A 15,515-nucleotide genomic window follows, 5' to 3' on the forward strand; every position below is an offset into this window, starting at 1 on the left:
TCCACACCATGTCTTACTGGTTACCTGCAATGCATTCTGGGTGATGTAGTCAGTGTGAACTCATGATCAGGACTGTCAGGGCAGCAAACACAATAGCATGGTAAAAGAAATGTATAGGTCAGGACAACCACTGTGCACTGTAGGCATGTACTTTAATGTAATGCCATTGCAGACAGAGCATTGAGTATATTTACATTTGTGTCATTACAGGCGAGTCATCTCGCAGTGCAGCTGAGGGCAGCAGGGGCAGGTCAGCCAGGCCAGAGGGGAGGCAACATGATGAAGACAGCATGCCTGCAGGGAACACCAGCTCTGCGCCATCACAGCCAGCCAATCCTCCACCACAGCCATCACCACAACGTCAGGGAGGGCCGCAATCCCCTCTCACTCAGTCACCACTGCGACGTTCACCAACACCACCACCACCACCACCACAGTCAGGCAGGAGGCATGCCGTGATCACCCTCCAGCAGATGGAGGAGTCGGAGGAGGAGGGCAGACAGGGCGAACAAAGTCCTATCGGAGATAGATCCAACAGGGAGCGGGCTGGTTCTGCATCCGAGGGCGCCCACATCTCATCACGACGCCGCAGGGCAAGGCCGGACAGTCCAGTGGCATCCGAGCAGGGTGACAGTGTGTTTGCTGGACTGGAAGGCAACATGCTGAAGGTCCAGCGCCTGCAATGGAGGGAGATGAAGTCAATTCACAGGGAGGTGGCAAACATAAACAGCCATATGCACAAGATGGAGAAGGGCATCAGTGCCATGGGGGAGAATTTGAGTGCAGGGATGGAGAGGGTAGCTACCTCGGTGGACAACCTCTGCAGCCAGCTGGAGCAGGACCATGTTGGCATGCGCCGGGAGAGACTGAGACTCCAGGACTATACCAAGTCGGTGAACCGGCTGGCCACTACGACATCGCTGATGTGTCGCAGGTCCATCGCCATGCAGGAGGAGATGGCGCATTGCAGCAGGGATGTGGCCAGGGGGATGGTGCCCATGACCTCAGTGCTAGAGCTCATGCAGAATGCCAAGGCGTCCAATATGGAAGGGGGGGGGGACAGTGAGGAGGCTACCAGCCGTGGTAGCATTACACCCTCACCCACCGAGTGCAGGAGGCGTAGTGGACGAAACGTGCCAGCACAGGAACAGTCCCACTCACAAGACAGTGTCGATGGGGAACGTGCACGTGCAGCACGGGGACGCAAGAAGTGAAGGACAATGGCTGTCTACATGCATGTGATGGGTGATGTAACCTATGTCCAATTGGACAATGCTCGCAATGCTGGAGGTGTGCCAAATAAACACCTCTACATGTGATTTTAAATGGCTCTGTGTCGTTAGTCACTCAGAAATAGTTTGACGTAATCTCTGCCCGTCTCTGTCCCCCATCATGTTCAATAGAGAGACTTAATGACCTTGCACCTCTGAGACCCCTCCGCAAACCTGAAAAAGATGCATCTGCCCCTTGGTTTACGGCAGCATTGGCGGCTTCACGTCGGCAATGCAAGGTAGCGGAAAGAGCATGGCGCGTGAAATACGACGCAACAGCGAAACTCGCCTACAGGTCTTTGGCGAAAGCCTATCATCGGAACATCCTCTCGGAGAAGAAGGCTTATTTCGCGAGAAAAATTGAAGCTGCCTCCAATTCCTGTAAGGAGCTTTTCGCCATTGTGCGGGAGTTTACAACCTCACGCGAGGCACCAACTCAGGCCCCCCATCCTGCGCCGTGGGTCAGGGCGATTGCGGACTTTTTCACATCTAAGATCCAACGGATCCAGGACTCCTTCCCTGTGCTGGAGCCTGAGATGCCCGATCGGGTGGAGAATACCGCTGTTACCCTGCCTAACGCAGGTGTGGCCCTGGCAGCCTTCCCGCCTCTCTCGATGACCGCGTCATTTGACCTGATGGCTGGGCTTAAATCCGGTTCCCCTCGGGATGCCTGCCCCGCTAAATTTCTGGCTAAAATGGCAGCTGTCATTAATCCACTTGTGAACCCCCTGTTGAACTGTTCTCTTGCACAGGGCGTGGTTCCCCAGGCCTGGAAGCAGGCAATGATTATTCCCTTGCTTAAAAAGCCTGGTCTGGATGCGGAGGTGTTGGCGAATTATAGACCTATCTCGCTCCTGCCGGCCTTCGCGAAGGTCATTGAAAAGCATGTGCATAAGGTGCTTGCCGATTACTTGGAGTCCCACGACCTACTGCACCCCACCCAGTCAGGTTTCCGCGCCAATCTTAGCACCGAAACAGCTCTCCTGGAAGTCTCGGAGGCGATAAAGGAGGTGCTGGATTCGGGTGGGAGAGCGATGCTGGTGATGTTAGATCTGTCGGCGGCCTTTGACACCGTCCCCCATGAGGGTCTTCTTGAAAGACTCTCAGAGATCGGTCTTCGGGGGACGGTGCTCCAGTGGTTTCGATCTTTTCTGGCAGGCCGTCGACAAACGGTCTGGCCTTCTGCTTGCTCCGCCGAGATGTCGCCATTGGGTGTCGGAGTTCCTCAGGGCTCAGTACTGAGCCCAACTCTTTTTAACTTCTTTATGACCCCTCTGGCGGCACTGGCGGAGTCTTTCGGGGCTCAGATCGTTTCCTATGCCGATGACACCCAGCTCCTCTTCACCTGTGAGAAGGGTGCGGACTTCGATGGAGGTAGGATCCAGGGTTGCCTTGAGGCTGTGTTTCAGTGGTTCCAACATAACAGCCTCAAGTGCAACTCGGATAAATCCGAGGTCCTCTTTTTTGGGTGCAGTTCGGACCCGGACTGGAAAGTGTGGTGGCCTGAGAACATGTTTCCACCAGCAAGTTCGTCCCAGGTGGCAAAAAACCTTGGGATCAAGATCGACAATGGCCTCACACTACGCTCACAGGTAATCGGTCTCACTGGCACCTGCTTTGGACTGCTCCGGATGTTACGCAAGTTTCTTCCCCTGTTATCGGAGGAACACAGGAAGATCACGGTTCAGGCGTTTATAGGTTCGAGAATTGACTATTCCAACGTCCTCTATCTCGGCCTGCCAGAATACCTGCTCCAACGGTTACAGGTTGTCCAGAACGCGGCAGCACGCGCCATTTATGGACTTTCTCGCCGTGCTAGAGCCTCGGGTCTCCTGGAGGCTCTTCACTGGCTTCCTGTCCGGAAGCGGATAATTTTTAAGACTCTTACTCTGGCATACAAAGCCTTGCATTCCTCCGGAGCAAAATACCTTCAGAAAAGGCTAACATTTTACCACCCTGCTAGGCCGCTCAGGTCAGGAGCCTTGTTTCTTGCTACGGTTCCTCGTGTCAAGAGAGCCCGCATCGGAGGCCGCTCTTTTAAACTACTAGCGCCTCAGTTGTGGAATAAACTGCCTGTGTCCCTGCGCAGCTCCCCTAACCTGTTAGTATTTAGGAAGGGGCTCAAAACTTGGCTTTTTACCTCTTAGTTCCTGGCCCTATTAGGTTTCCTTCTCTCTGTTTTTATTTACTCTCCTTGTTGTGTTATGAGATTGTGTGCAATTCAAAGCGTCGGGACACTCTTCTGAGTAGCCGTACGCTATATAAAACCCCGGGATAACATAACATAACAAACCCCGGGATAACATAACATAGCAGCACCAGCTGCGCTGGGCTCTGGCTGAGGGTTGTCCTCGTCCTCGTCCTCTGACTCAGTTAGTTCCACTGATGTTCGTTTTTTAGTGGCCAGATTGTGTAGCATTGCACACGTAGCAATTATCTTGCAACATTTGATGGGGCTGTACAGACGTGCACCTCCTGTTTTGTGGAGGCAACGGAATCTGCTTTTGAGCAAACCAAAAGTGCGCTCCACCACGTTGCGTGTGCTCCTATGTGCCACATTGTATCTCCTCTCCCTTCGGGTGGTTGGGTTCAGAAATGGTGTGAGTAGATACGGCCGGAGGGCATATGTATTTGGCATTGCAGATCACCTGCACATTGATTGAGTGGGTGGATTTGCGGTTTCTGTATATGTATTCACTTGCTGCTGGTGGGCAGATGGGAATATGGGTCCCATCGATGCAGCCGATCACATGGGGGAAATGGGCAAGTTGATGGAACTCCAGCTTGGTTCTCTGCAGCTCCGCCTTTGCACTGGAGAAGGAAATGTAATGTTCCATTCTGTCCATCATGGCGTCCAGGAAGGTGTTGAAGAAACGGGATAGACAGCTCTGTGACACTCCACCCACTGCTGCTATCACACCCTGAAAACTTCCTGATGCAAGGAGGTGCAGGCAGCAGAGTACCTGGACATGGGTGGGGATTGCGTGGGCCCTTGGTGTCTGATGCTCCAGATAGGGTCTTAGGTCCCGTATTAGCTCCAGGATGGAGTCTGGGTGCAATCTGTATCTCTCATTTATTTCTGGGTCTGTCAATTGGAACAAAGTGATGTGTAATCTGTACACCCGCTCTTCACGTCTCCAGATCCCTATTCCTGCTGCTCTCAGGCGTAGCCGCCTTGCTATGAGGTAGAGGCCTGCCATTGTGTTCACACAGATGCCTTTTGGGTCTGTTTATATGCACTGCTCCTGATTACCACATGCTCCTGAAACGTGCTAAATACCGATTCGTTATTACCGATTTTGGTCAAATTCGGTATTACCGAGGTTTGCTACATAGCATTTTTGGGGTTTTTACCGATTCGTTTATACCGATTCGGTATTCATTGTTTCGGTAATTTGAAGTCGGTAAATTTGTTTTTTTACCGATTCGTTATTATCGAATCAATTCGGTATTACGTACATCTCACAAGGCCAAAATTATGTCGGTAACACCGAAAAAGACCCTTTTTCGGTGTTACCGATCAGTATTTGGCCACCTACATATGGCCCCGTATGATTTGAGGTATTTTTATGGTTTTAACTGCCAATAAACTTTTGTTATCTACTTATTTACTATCTATTTACAATTGGGGATTTAAATAAAGCAGGTTGGTCTGGCAGCCTATAAAGGCAGACATGGTGAAAGGTACCCTTTGAAGAGCCCAGAGCAGAGCCCTGCTGGCCAAGGTTCAAAATAAAAAGTAGGACTTGAGAGAGGGAAGCAGAAAGAGGATCAACCAATCCTTCTGTCCAATATTTTACAAATTTGTGCTACCCGCAGGCACACATGGTCTAGGTAGAGGGACCCCTGGCTGCCTAAATAACGTTACAGACTCAGAAATACTTCAGGAAGTAGGAAGAATGCTATCAACTGCGGCCGCTCAATCTCCAGAATTCTCCCATTCAGGGAATCGGCCTAGTGTTGAATCACTAGGGATATGCCCTGCTGTTCCAGCCATGTCCAGAGATGCAGGGCCTCTTGATAAAGGGTCCACAACCCCACTCTACTCTGTTAGTTGCAGTTCCACATGGTGGTGGTGTTGTCCGTGAACACTTGAACAAGCTTTCCCTTGATTGAAGGAAGAAAAGCTTTCAACGCCAAACAAATTGCTCAGAGATCCAGCAAGTTGAGGTGGGGTCCAGATTCTGCTGGAGACTAGAGTCCTCTCATCTTCACCTCTCCCACATGGCCACCCTATTCCAGAAGTGCTGCATCTGTCACTACTGTAAGATGTGGGTGGGGAAGGGAGAGGGTCTGCCTCTGACCCAATCGCGGTTGGTCAGCCTCCACTTCAGGTCCTGTGTAGTTCCCTCAGAGATCTGGACCATTTTGGAGAGATTTCCCTGAGGTCCCACTGCAGAGCGCGCATATGCCATCTGGCATGTGTCTCAAGCAGGATGCAGGAGGCTGTGAGGCCCATTAGTCTCAGAGTCATTCTCACTGAAATCCAGGATAGAGGCTGAAACATCAGTGTCATAGCCTGAATATCCTGGAATCGCCAGTTGTGAGGATAGGCCCGAAAGTGCAGTGTCCAGAATAGCTCAGATGAGAGGGAGCATCTGAGAGTAAGTCAGGTGTGACTTTGGTACATTGATAGTGAACCCCAGCGGGTGGGGGACTGACAGCCTGGGGCGAGTCACCGAGATAGGGGAAAGACTGGCACCCCTGATCTGCAGAGATGAGCTGCGATTACCTTGGTGAACACCTGAGGGGCACTGGTAATGCCAAAGGAGAGCACTGGGAACTGAAAGTGCTGTGGCCCACCGTAAACCGCAAGTATTGCAGATGAGCTGGCAAGATGGAAATGTGAAAATAAGCAACCTGAAAGCCCAATGCTACCATCCAGACTCCGGGATCTAGGGAAGACAAGACATGAGCCAGAGTGAACACCGTCAACGTTTCCTTTTTGAGGAAGTTGTTGAGGACTCGCAGATCTAGGACAGGGCACAGGCCCTTTTTCTTCTTCGGGACCAGAAAATAGTGGGAATAACAACCACAGCCTACTTCTGGCACTGGAACCCTCTCTACGGCTCCCTTGGCCAAGAGAGTCATGACTTCCTCCTGAAGCAAAGTCAAGTGATCCTCCGGTAACTGGTCGTAAGTAGGAGGCTTGGCGGGAGGGGTAGACTCGAAGGGGAGGGAGTAGCCCCTTTGGACTATCTGAGGAACCCACCTGTCCAACTTTATGATTTGACAGTCGTGGAGATGAAGGCTAATCCTGCCACCAACTCATGAATTTGAAGGGCCAGACTAGGAGGGTTTAAAGACTGAGGTTGCAAGGGGGACTAGTGAACTGGCCTGACCTCTGGCCACTCGACCCACAGGGTCGGAACGAGCCATACCCATGGCCACACAGAGGTTGATAAACTTGTGTGGACTTGTGGCTGGGATACGGTAGCATGGCTGAAAGTCCCTTCCATAGCCAAGAAAGGGGTGAATACCAGACAGGGGAATTGTGGCCACTGACCCTTGACCCTTCCAGGTAGGTCACTCCCCCTCCACACATCACCGCCTATGTGTCCCTGCCCCAGCTGCCGCTGCTGAAGATCGAGGCTCTCCTCCACCTGCAGGCTACCACCTGCGCCTCATCCCTGGTGGCCAGTGGTAGGCCGTAGGTTTGCTCCTCCTCCATTGTATTGCCTGTATTTTCCTTCATTGCTCCTGTTGTAGTGACTGCATTTTCATTGTTGTGTCTGTGACTGCTGTTGTCTGTCCCCCCCACTGCATGTACGTGGTCTGTGCCCGTTCTCTCCATCTGTTCCCCTTGATGCCCTCGTGTCTCTCTGCCCAGTTTCCCTTCTGCTCCCCTCACTGCCCCCGTGTCTCTCTGCCCGGTTTTTCCTTCTGCTCCCCCTTGTGGTCCCCGTGGTGGATCGACCGGTGCAGAACCTGATGGAGCTCCCTCTGAGCCTCCACAGCCTGAAGGTGTGCTAACAGGGTCAGACCGCCCAAATATGAGGCACATGGCATCATAAAATTCTTTGTGCTGAGCGTGGATTGCTCCAGCTCCTAGGAAGGCACGGAAGCGGGGAGATGACCCATGCGCAGATTCTCCAGAACAAGGCCTAGAGCGCCAAGACTCCTCCGTCACAATGGCTGACGGACGGGGACAAGAAGACGTACACTTGGACTACTTGTGTTTCTTATTCCTTTTACATGACCTACCCGACAACTTTGCGTGGGAGGATGAGGACTTAGGACTCCCGGAGCTTTGCTCGGCACTTCCTCTCGACCGAGAACAAGGACTCCAGGGCGAACAACGCGGTGCTGAGTGCCGGGGCGCAAGCAGCTTTAGGGACCACTCCCTCAAAGCTTTCGCGGCCATGGCCCGGCAGTTGGAGCATGCCTTCGAGTTGTGGTCACGCTCCAGGCACTAAGGACAAACCAAGTGTGGATTCATCACTGACATGGCACGGTGGGAGGCACTGCATGATTTGAATCCAGAAGTCTTTTTTGACATGTTGGAAAAAACCTACACAGTAAAAAATGTTTGACAAAATGTAGAAAAAAGCCTGTCAAAAAGCGACTCTCTTCAACCATTTACACTGGCTGGCGCAGAAAGAAAAGAACTAAAGTCAGCGCACAAGGGAGCACCTATATAAATGAGGCAGATTTCACAATGGTGGGGACAACGCCAACGACGTCACGCAAAGCCGACTGACGTCATCTACTGGCAAGCAAGGGAATTGCTAGAAGAATAATCTTCCGTATCCAGTCTTATGCCTGGAAATTCAAAGGTAAGGAATCTGCAGCTAGATGTCTATCGGATAATCCACTGCCAGCGATCATTCAAGGAGAGTCAAATTTCCAAGCACTGGAAAAAATGCAGATGCACCAGGATGTCAGGATTGGTTATGGCTAGCCTTAGCCTTGGCAAGACGCAGCAAAAGCACAATAAAGGAGAAGTCTGACTTAGTAACAAGAAATGAACTGCCAATAGAAGGCAGAAAGGATTTACATGGGATTCCTGAGGCTAAAGAGATGAATTGTGTCAATGAGGGACACCTAAACATTCTATCAAGGAACATCCCTGGGCTAGTCGGTAAATTGGGGGATGGGGATTGGATAGAATTTGTTAATAATTGTGCAATGGGTTGCTTCATAGAAACATGGCTCTGTCCAAAAGTTATGCATCTGGGTATACAATAACGTGGACCTCATTATGAGTGTCATAGTGAAAGGCTGGATTTCCCCCACCCCTGAGTCATTTATAACGGCAGTTATGATGCACCGGTACTTATTCACTTGAATATACAGCATTCGGCTGGGTGGGAACATAAATGGTCTTTTCCTGCTTCTGCCCTACTAGATGAGGTATTTCGGTCTGAGGTCCAAGAGGCTATCACTGAATATTTTAATCTTAGCACTGGCACAGTGGAGCTTTACTCAACTCTGTGGGATGCCTTTAAGGAGTACATTCGGGGGATGATTATCTCCAAACAGGCGGGTATTGCGTGCGATTCGGGGGAGCCTTGCCAAAGTTGAGGCTGAATTACCTCTCCTAGATTCCACATCTCCAGAAAGCACTCACAGACTAAACAGGGTGCTTTCATTCTAGAGTTTAATGAGCATGCAGATAGAGAGGCTTCATTGCTTGGGAAACATTACTCAGCCTGTAAGTACAGGTAGGGGGAATGCCCCGTAAAAACACTGGTGCGCTTGGTACGCCCTCCCAGGGGGGCTGGGCACATAGCAGTAATACAACGCCATGATACTACGGTAGCAACAGACGATGCTGATATATTAGCGGAATTAGTCGCCTATTACAAATCTCTCTACTCCTCCACTTTCCCTAACAATTTTAATCAACATTTAGCATACTTAGAGGAGGTAGCCATGGTGTGGCTCACTAGCGGAAAAGTAGATTCCCTGGCAGACCCCTTCACGGTGGAGGAAATTTCACTTGCAATCGATACCCTTACAGGTTCTAAAGTCCCAGGACTCGGTGAACTCTCTGGTGCTTTCTACAAAGCATTTAAAGACAGCCTGGTGCCACAACTCCTGGAAGTGTATGTGGAGGCCCTGGAACGGGGTGCCCTTCCACCGTCTATGAAAGAGGCGGCCATCTCTTTATTACTCAAACCAGGTAAAGAACCCAAAGTGCTCATCATGTCGCCCCATTTCCCAAATTAGGTTTGACAATAAAATTCTCGCCAAAAGTCTTTCCACCAGATTGTCGTTGCTGTTAGAGCAAATTATCTCCCCGGTGCAGTCGGGCTTTGTTCCACACCATTCTACGACTCCCAATTTAAGAACCGCTTTTCGGTTATAAACCGCATTGAGCCCACTACTGCAGTGGCGTTATTGGATGCAGAAAAGGCCTTCGATTCTCTCAAGTGGCCTTTCCTCTTATCCACATTAGGTAAACTTGGCCTCCCGTCCAATTTTATAGCATTGATCTCCTTGCTTTTCTCGTCCCCAAGTGCTCGTCTTTGAGTTAATGGTTTACTGTCGCGTCCTATCTTAATTACACGCAGGACACTGCAGTGGTGTCCGCTGTCCCCACTATTATTTATAATAGCAATGGACCCACTGGCCTGCCATGTGCAGGAAAAACATCTATTTCGAGGCCTGCAGTTTCCTGATGGCCCCTACTAATGTTCATGTATGCGGACGACATACTGCTCTTTGTAAGACACCCTAAAGAAAATCTGCAACTCCTTATAGAGGAGATTTGCCGCTTCAGGACAGTTTCCGGCCTAATGATAAAATGGGGGATATCAGTTTTATTCCCCATCACGGACGCTGCCTCAGGGGATGAATCCGAGCGTCCACTGCAGAGAGCAGGGGAAACCACGAAATACCTTGGGGTACATCTCGACAGAGATAAGGAACAGGTTATACACCTAAACTACGGCTCTGTGGTCGAGCAGCTTACCATGCAGATGGAGAGATGGGTGCAACTGCCTCTGTCGATGGCCGGTCACGTAGCTCTAATTAAAATGACAGTACTACCTTAATGTTTATATTTGTTTAACACCATACCCATCCCACTTACTAATGCATTCTTTCGCCATCTATGGGGCCTACTTATAAAACTAATATGGGCAGGACGCAGGCCGAAAGTTGCTTGGGATACCTTGATGCTCCTCTATACACAAGGAGGGTTCTCAGCCCCTGACCCTCAACTTTATTATTCAGTAGCACAGGCTCAATATGCCCATCATTGGTACCACCCAGACGTCCGCATTTCATATACAAAACCAGATTGAGAATTAGCAGCTCCCACTTCATTGGGTGCTCTCCTTCCCAAAGGCATGTCACTAGACCTACAGGACATCCAGCCCCTGTCTACCACATGCTGGGTGTGGCACAAACTTAACGCCATGCTGCCCCCTCTATTCTCCAGCCATTCCCCTACCAAATAATCCATTCCTTACACTTACTTACAAGAAGGTGGTACAGCTCACCCTCCCTAAGCTGGGCTTTGAAACTTTTGATTCCCTATTTCCCGAGGGACAGGCATGCAGGCTGACAGACCTATCTACTCGCCCACCGAACACCGAAAGACAGTCACTCACGCCCTGGTCACCAGCAGACTCGACTACGGCAATGCACTCTACGCCGGAATAAACAAAAACCTCATCCGCAAGCTACAGAACATCCAGAACGCCGCCGCAAGACTGGTCCTCAACCTGCCAAAACACTGCCACATCTCCCAGCACCTGCGCACACTCCACTGGCTCCCCGTCGAGGCGAGAATCACCTTTAAGATGCTCACCCACGCACACAAGGCCCTCCACGGCGCCGGACCAGCATACCTGAACAGCCGACTCAAATTCCACGCATCCTAAAGGACCCTACGATCAGCCCAGCATTCCTACGCCGTGGTCCCTCGCACCAGAAAGACCAGATCGGGAGGCCGCTCCTTCTCCTTCCTCGCGCCCAAAGCATGGAACGCCCTTCCGCTCCACCTCTGACAGACAACATCGCTCCCCATCTTCGCAAGTAACCTCAAAACCTGGCTCTTCGACAGAACCCCTCCTTGATGGAATGGAACCTGCACCCCCCCTCCCCCCCCACCCCTAGCGCCTTGAGACCCTTACGGGTGAGTAGTCGCGCTTTAACAAACTCCTGATTGATTGAGGTATGACTCCCATGGGTAATTTTATAACTGTCAGACTAATAGAATCACTCCATCCCGAACCCCTCCTACAGACTTCACCCTGCTCACTTTGCTTATTACTGATACAGAGGGAACGCACCTTGTCATAAAATTGTACACAGCCTGCTTAGCGCTCAAACAGGTACGGGAGGGGGGTTCATTAGCAATGGGAAGAAGACCTGGGGCACCCACTGACGGATAAGCAGTGGGCTTTCTGCCTTGACCAAATCCAGAAAATATCACTCAACGATAGGCACAAGCTCCTCCATTTTAAATTTATTCACAGGACCTATGTTACCCCACTCCAACTGGCCAAATTTGACCACTCAAAATTGTCCAATTGCCCTAAATGCAGGGCGCAAGACCCAGACTTTGCTCATATGGCCTGGACATGTTCACAGATCCAGCCATACTGGGTGGAAATATTTTGAATAATAGCGACCATAATTGACGCCCTATCATTCCTTCGTCTCGGCTTGGCCTGTTAGGCTTGGTCATTCACATTAAACTCTGTTACCGGAGATTTGTAGCAATTGCAATAATGTTAGCAAAAAGAGAAATAGCAGTACATTAGGGAGCTAAGACCAAACCAACATTAGCGGCATGGTCACGAAGTTTAGCCTATTGTAGCCTACAGACTGATATTTATTCCACACTCCAACAGACCTAAAGACATATGGGGGGTTTATCGCACATACCTACAGCAGACTCTTGCTAAATCCGAGGCCTCCTCTACACCTTCTCCTGTAGCCCCTGGAAACGTAGAAGATACGTCCACCCTGGTGTGGTGTGAAGCCCGACAGTAGTGACGTCCCCTGTCCCCCGAGATACAGTATTATGCTACCTATTCAGAATGCATGCATACCAGTCACTCCACTACAACTGGTTACAGTAAATTTATGGCAACACTACATATAAAGGAACCTCCCCCCTGCCCTCCTTATATCCTCTTGTATTCTAATGTATATAGCATATGGTTTTCTGTATATTGTCTTTATTGATTTATGTCCAATTGTTTTTCAGATTGTTAAGCTATGGTCTTATTTTTGTGTATTCGTTTTATGTTTGTCAAATAAAATAATAATTTTAAAAAATCATTAGCAGTTTCCCAGGGATCCTGGAACACTTTAAAAAGCTAAAATATAGTACAAGTGGCTTGCAAATGCCTTTCAGTGCAATGATAATCCATTGCCTTCACCAGCTCATGGCCCAACCATGGCAACATGACAACTGCTCAATGTGGATCTCCACAAATACACCAACAGTAAGACACTTGTTGTAGGCCTGCATCACTGATGTAAAGCCAAATAGGAGAACCATGATTGGATTGTTTACGCCAACCACCTTAAATGTCTTAGCCCACTGGAGAGAATTTTTGGTATTCTTAATACTGACCCAGCACTATCTCCCATCCCTTTCTGCAACGGCTGCACTTCACTTTCACCATAGTTTCTCTTAGTAGATCAGATCTCAGCTCTTGAAAAGAGACGTCAGTTTGTGGCCTGCCAAAAGGTGGGCAAAAGTGGGCGAATCTTCAGGAACAGAACTAAGTACAGGCATTTTATGACTTGGAGGACTCGGTTGTCCGAGGTTGTTTTGTGCCTTCACTGCCAGACGTTTAACACTTTTCTCTCCAAATTGCAACAGATGGCCGAAGAAGAGTATGTATGACATGAATCAGGGCTGGGGCTCTTCAGAGGGTGGAAAGGGCTCCTGACTCTGGGCTCTGGAGGTTTCGCGGCCTAGCGCTAGAGATGCCTACCTTGGAAATGGGGAGCCAGGTTCGAATCCTGGCCTCAGCTTAGCATTCAGGGCATATCACTAAATCTTCCTGTGTCTAAAAATAAAAAAAATGTGTAACATAATATGGTTCTTTTGTAAGGCGCTACAATACCCTTGGGTCAAGTTTGCACTATAAAAAAAACTACAAACAAAGGCTTCGTATTTGCTGAAGTTGAGCTTGTGGTACAAAGAAACCTCTGGAGCTGGAACTATGGCTTTCTGGATGCCTAGAACTGCAGAGTGATAGGCTTGAAAGTCCCATGGCATTGGGCATTGCAGTTTTGTTTAAATTCTTCCAACAAATTATTTGCTTTCTCCTCGAAAATGTGATCTCCATCAAATAGCCTATCCATTAACTCAGGGTAAATCTCTAAATACCCACACTGAGGCCTGTGGACCACGACCAGAAGAACCTGTGAAGGACGATATCCAAGTCTACAGAAGGAGGTACAGGATGTGATGTGTCTATCGCTGTGCAAAGCAAGTGCTTTGAAGCCTTAAATGTGTCTGACGCTACAGACCCAAAAGTCAGTTCTGTGTGTTCCAGCAGATCCTTTCTCCTCTCTCTAGCCATTTTGCGCTGGGTGTCATTTTACCACATCAACAAACAACTAACTGGCAATGGTGTAGAACAGGTCAAGGTCTGACTGACTAGAAAATCTAGTCATGTTGGTTCCAGCTCAGGAGGCAAGGCAGGGAAGGCATTAGTATAGATGTCTAAAAAGGGGACCAGCTTCATGCTCTGAACTCCAAAGAATTTCAAGGAAGGAATTTGCCTTAGGGTCTGAAGTTAGTAAGCACTTTGTCCCTTCTGCCTTTTTTGAGCACTGTAAAAGGTCTTAAAATACAGAGTATGCTCAAGGGATTGACATCTCAGAGGACTTTTCAAGCGCCTTTTGGCCGTTTAAATACAAAACATATCTGCATCGATGAGTTATAAAAACTGCCCATCTTCAGGGTTCGGGTCATCATCGCTGTAAGGTAAATTTTGACTGCAAGGCATATTTAAAAAATATAGAATAACTTCATAATGACTGCAGATTTGAGTCCTTCTGGACCAGAACACGTAATATTGGGAGAATGGAGACCTTCAGGGAATCTTGGGATGGAAGGGCTTGCATCCTGTCTAGTGTCAAAGGACGAGAGAGGTTGAAGGTCGAAGGCCCACAGAATCTGGTGTAAGAGGTGGAGAAGATGCAAATGCAGCAAGACAAGCATGCCTTTGAATTTGAACTTGAGCTGGAAGGACTCAGAGGGTGAGGGTCAATGCCATCATGTGACGTCATGAAAGAGACCTAGTACACATGTCTTTGAAAAACTTTATCGTGGAGGAATCAGACTTCTCAAACAGGGTATGACTGGAGAAAGGAGTGTGAATCTCACCTTAATATTTACAATAATAAGGTGGGCTCTTCATAAAAAGGTTTTGGCACTATTGAAGTATCCTTCCCCTAGTATCAGTTCAACTCGGGGGAAGCATTCAGGTCAACTTTAATTGTGACCTTCTCCTGTCCTTTTTGTCTTGCATGAAACTAAGTGGAGAACAACTCCACCTCAGCCTCACTCAATAAAAGGTCAGGAAAACATTAGCCTCCAGCTTTCAATTGGTCTTGGGATGCAGGTAGGGATGGGCAGCCGAAGAGCGGGCAAGCAGTGGTAGGTCGGAGTTTTTACTGAGTACATGAAAGAAAAAGAGAAGAAAGGCGTGCACTCCTATGGAGTGCTAAAAAACTAGCCTCCTCCCATCAACAGTGAATGATACAAGTCCTTGTACTCAGACTTGGTATAAACATAATATGCTCCAGGGGCGAGATAAACACAGGAATAGGGAAGTAAGTCTTTAAATAAAGAGCAGGGATCTTAAATAGACAATTTAAGCCATCCATCATGAGCTATAGATTGACCCAAAGCAGACTCTGTATATTGATCAACAACACTTCTCTAAAGCTCTCTGAAGACCATATCTAAAAACACAACATGAGAACAGGAATTAAAGGCGAGATGGGCACCCTAGGAAATCTTTGTTGGTCAGGACACAAACACCACAAGCAACACTGTCTGAGACATTGAACATTTCTGTTTCCAATCCCTACTGGCCTTGAACCGATGGCAAGACTTTGTGAAGAAAGTAACTGGCATCACAAGCGGGGCCATTCTGGAGCCAAGGAGGCATTCAGTGGGGACTGTAACTCGCCTTCGCTCCTGAAGTTGTTAGGGTCCCGCCCGGTGTGCAGACAAAAATGAAAAAATTTCCGGATACAGCTGACAAGTTGTGCAGAATGGGCATCCATTAGAATGAGCGCTTCTTGGAATAATCT

At 49.0% G+C, this 15,515-nt stretch overlaps 1 protein-coding gene across 1 annotated transcript in view; it reads right to left on the reverse strand.

Annotated features, from left to right (window-relative positions):
- The window catches only part of LRRC9 (leucine rich repeat containing 9), a 719,638-nt gene that overhangs the window by 59,914 nt on the left and 644,209 nt on the right, over positions 1–15,515 (reverse strand). The window lies entirely within an intron of this gene.

Source organism: Lissotriton vulgaris, chromosome 9, assembly GCF_964263255.1.
Source record: "Lissotriton vulgaris chromosome 9, aLisVul1.2, whole genome shotgun sequence".
NCBI lineage: Eukaryota > Metazoa > Chordata > Amphibia > Caudata > Salamandridae > Lissotriton > Lissotriton vulgaris.